This window comes from Oryzias melastigma, linkage group LG3, assembly GCF_002922805.2.
Source record: "Oryzias melastigma strain HK-1 linkage group LG3, ASM292280v2, whole genome shotgun sequence".
Classification (NCBI taxonomy): Eukaryota; Metazoa; Chordata; class Actinopteri; order Beloniformes; family Adrianichthyidae; genus Oryzias; species Oryzias melastigma.
The window spans coordinates 33,818,807-33,823,088 of NC_050514.1; the positions used below are offsets into that span (position 1 = coordinate 33,818,807).

Below are 4,282 nucleotides of genomic sequence, written 5' to 3' on the forward strand. Positions count from 1 at the left end.
CAGGAAAATGGGGAAAGATGAACTTGAATCCTCTCATTCCACTGTGGTCTGTTGCATTGTGCAGCATCTTCAATTTCCTCACTCCCAGCTCTGGATCTGAAATGAGCTCCTAGCTTTGGCCTAATAGGATAAGAATATAAAGTCGCATGAAAAGGGAAGAAACGGCCTCGTTGGGATGGGTGAGATTTACCGAACATATTAAGCGGGTGTGAAGCTGCGATGTGCAGACTGATAAATGTGCTCAAATTACTCAATTCTTTCTTTTTTAATAATTCTGTCATCCTCAGCCGCCATTTGACCATTACACTATTGAAGTCATTTTTTGCAGAAATAGGTAATGTCATCAGTCATTGTAATCATTTAATACATCTTCCTCCTCTCCATCCTTTTACCTGCAGTGCTGAAAATCCTTCACCTGGTAGTTTGCTCGCCGTAGTGCGCTGTAGTCTGCAGCCGGAGGAGGCGGGCCGCCTGCCATGCAGATGTGTGCAGCTGTGAGGTGGGGGGGGGTTAGGTAGAGAGTCTGCAAAGGGCAGTCTGCCATCTCATGGAGGGATGACAGAAATGTCTTCATTCACAGACACTTTGACAAGAACCAGAAAAATGAATATTCCTGTTTACAACATTTATACAAACTTATTAAAATACATTTTTTTTATGTTTGTTTTAATGGACCCCAAATGGGGAAAAAACTGCAGTTGCAACATGACACTATGCATTATGGGTGTTTCTTCTTTTTGCAGGTTCTTATCAGAAGGTTTGGGGTTTGGTTTCCTCTTTTCCTTCCGCCCCAAGTGTTGAAGTGTCCATGGACAAGACACTGAGCCCCCACCTCGCTCATGCATGGTAGCTCTGCCTCATCAGCGCGTTAACCCTTCAACACCTGACCGTTTAACACCAGCGCTGAGCCGCTTTTCTCTTTCAGAATCTACCGGAACAGGAGCACAGACGATCCACCAGGAATCTGAAGTCTCTCCCGCTCCTCCGGAGGATAGTGGAGACGAGGAACTAGTGAATCGCACTGCACCACACAGAAGTACAGACAGCTAAATATAATAAATAGTACTAACTAGAGGAAAGGTGAAGTAAATGAGAATAGAGGACAGGCCGCAGAGCTGATGTGGATAATAACCATGATGGAAAATCTAAAACTTTTAGCGTATCAATTAGGGATGTCCCGATCAGTGAAGTAGAAAATAGAGTAAATATAAACTAGGAAAAAATAACTATTTTCTTGTTATATAAGTGATAATTAGTCATGTGAGAAAGTTTAGTGACTTTAGCTTTAATATCTTTAGAGCTTTTGAACATTTAAACAAATTTGATTCCTGTCCTCACTTGAAATTCTTAAGAATAAATTATGACTTTGTTTTAGCATAAATTTGATGATGAGTGTTCATGAATAGCTCATATCATTTAGTTTTCATTTATTCGTTTTTTTTAAGATTATGTCCTTTTTTATGTTCTTAAGACATCACATTTTCAGTTTTGTTACCACAGTAATTAAATTTCTTAACTGTTATTTCTCTGTCAGATAAATCAAGCAGGCATATCAAAGGACAGCTCGGGTCCAAAGGAGTTATATCACGGAGCTAGCATGTAGCAGTTAGCAGCTGCTGTTTAGCCGTCAGGAGGAGCTTCACATTAAACAGAAACAAAAACTCTTGTCTTTTTCTGTCAAAATGCCTTTAGAGGTTGTTGTTTGTGTTAGGACAAACCAATAGAGACATTTGCTGTCAGTTTAAAGCGTTTTTAAAAGAGTTATTGATCCTGAAAGTCTGAATCTGTGATCATCTTGCTAGCTTGACAGGATTGTTTTGTTAGCCTCCTTCTTGGGCTGCTGCCGTTTTCTGGGAATAACATTTTGTAATCTGTTCATGACATGCAGACTTCTAGTTGAGTATTTATCCGGAATAATAAGCTTTGATCATAATAAGAATAAATGAAATATCAGATTCTGACGGAGAAAAAAGTCCAATTTCGATCGAGCAATCAAAATCAACCACGTGATCGGGCCCAATTTCGGATCACATGATCGGATCGGGACATCCCTAGTATCAATATCAATCTAGAGAGCTACAGCAGAGGGAATCGTAATATTGTTGTAAAGAGAAGATACTTTGCTTGAATGCTTTTCTTTTGTTTTGTCTGTACTTTATTCACTTAGGATTTCTTTAAAAATCTGCACTCATGTAAAGTTTACTTTAAATGTGTACATTTTCTCAGCGGTGCAGGAAAATTAAATTTTTTTAAAACACAAATACAATCAAATTGTAAAATGCAGATAAAAGAATTGGCTCTAAAAACTCAGTTTCTCAAATAATGATAAGTTGATTTTTTTTAACTGCATATTTACTTTTTGAAATACTTTTTACATTAAGTTGCTGAGAAATATGTAGGTTGGAATTCTTGAATCATGAAAGCTTTATTGACAAAAGTCTGAAGAGTTCTGCAGCAGAGTGGACCTACAGATGTGAGTAAAACACTAAACCGGAGAAGTCTTCTGGAGTTTGCTGTTTCTTTTGTTTTCCGCTGTCAGGTCGGATTCAGGTTTCCGCAGAGACGCCAGCATTTCGGATTTCAGCCCCACAGTTGGAGTCCATGTTTGAGGAAAGTCGGCAGAGCCGTCAGAGCTCAAAGAAGTCTGCAGCTCCTTGAAGAAGTTGGAGGAAAGCAGTTCCTCTGCCTCCCCTTTGATTTGATTGTGCTCGCTAAATACAAGGGACTTAATCAAGCTTAAAAATAACAAACAAACAAATGAAGGCGGTCCTGGGAGAACTCATTAGAGGCCTTGTCAAACTCCAAGAGACTACATAATTACTATACCAAAATAAAAATGCAAAGTTGTTTCATTTGTATTTGCTGTTTTATTGTGAATTGTGCTGAACTCAGGTCAATGAAACTTTCTGCTTCATCCTTTGAAAAGTTTGACTGAAGCGTGAGACCCGGACGCTGGCCGCCGCCGCTGCTCCGCCCTCCACGTTTCTGTCCGAGTTTCTGCAAATGAACTCCAGGATGAGCCCATCAATCTTTAATTAAAGTCACGCTTTGCAGATTTCTGCGACGCTGAGCCTGATGGAGAAATAAATCCAATGATATTTCTATTAGAGTTTGTTTTATTAATAACGCTCTAAAAACACGACCAATCCCAGCGCCGCGACGGACAGGCTCTCCCGCTGACACCGATCTGCTTAATTATTTCTCCCTCGCATAATTTACCCCCCCCCCGCCCTTCTTTAACAGTTAAATCCAAAGCAGATGCTGAAATGAAAGCTTCAGAGGGACTGTGGTCTGCACTCAGATTATAAATCAGCTTCACAAACATGTTCTGAGAAGGAAAAGCCAAACGCTTTCTTCATTTACATCTTCATCCCATGATGCTCTAGTCCTTGCACGGACAGGCTGTGGCTCAAACTCTTCTACTTTTTCACCTTAACGAATGGAATCCGATCGAAAATCTTCCTCTTCAAACCCTACTGCTTAGAAATGTAAAAATATAAACACATGTTCAGTTTCCTGACTTTTTATTTGAGCTTTTTGTTTCCAAACCTTGGAATTATGGCGAAGAAGCAAAGACTTTTAGTTCTGATTTGACACTTTTTTGTTTATTTCAACAAAATCTGTTGATGTAAATATGAGAATTCAGAAACGGATTCTGAGGAGAACAAACCAGAGATTGAAGGTAAAGTGATTCCATCAAACCAGGAGCAAAGTTTGCAGCCGTCTAACGGTCAAACGTGTCCAGAACTGTTGGGGAAAAGAGGTCAGGAGGGCGTCCACGGTTACGAAAGCGTCTTTCTCTCAGCGCCTTTAAAGAAGCTCCATCACAGAGGTCAAAGGTCAGACCCAGGTCCGTAACCCTGTAACACCAGAGCTTCAACATCCGTTCATTCTACTGTGACTCTTCAGTCGTTTACAGAATTATTTACTCATCATTTGGGTTATTCTATCGAGTTAGTTTACATTGCTAAATAATATTTATTCATCAACTTTAACAAATTCAGGTCAATTATTTCTATAATGTCATATTATGATCTAGTTTATCTAATGACATCCATTTAAGGAACATTTAATTAAATACTTAAAATGTCCCCAACACCTGAATTTCAAAAGATGAACATTTGATTTTCCTGTTTTCAACATCATTTTGTGTCTTTTTTTAAAGTGAAGTTTAAATATTAAAAATTTTTTGTTCAAATTTAAGGATTAAAAAATCCTGTTCCATGTTTATATGACTCACCCGTAAAAACACGAGTCTTGGCCCAAATAGGGAGAGCCTTTT

At 39.0% G+C, this 4,282-nt stretch overlaps 1 long non-coding RNA gene across 1 annotated transcript; it reads left to right on the forward strand.

Moving 5' to 3' along the window:
- Window positions 1-463: 463 nt before the first annotated feature.
- On the forward strand, window positions 464-2,847 carry LOC118600004. Its single transcript, XR_004949571.1, has 3 exons — window positions 464-846; window positions 926-1,036; window positions 2,540-2,847. It is a non-coding gene; the product is annotated as an uncharacterized LOC118600004 (long non-coding RNA).
- The last annotated feature ends 1,435 nt before the right edge of the window (window positions 2,848-4,282 follow it).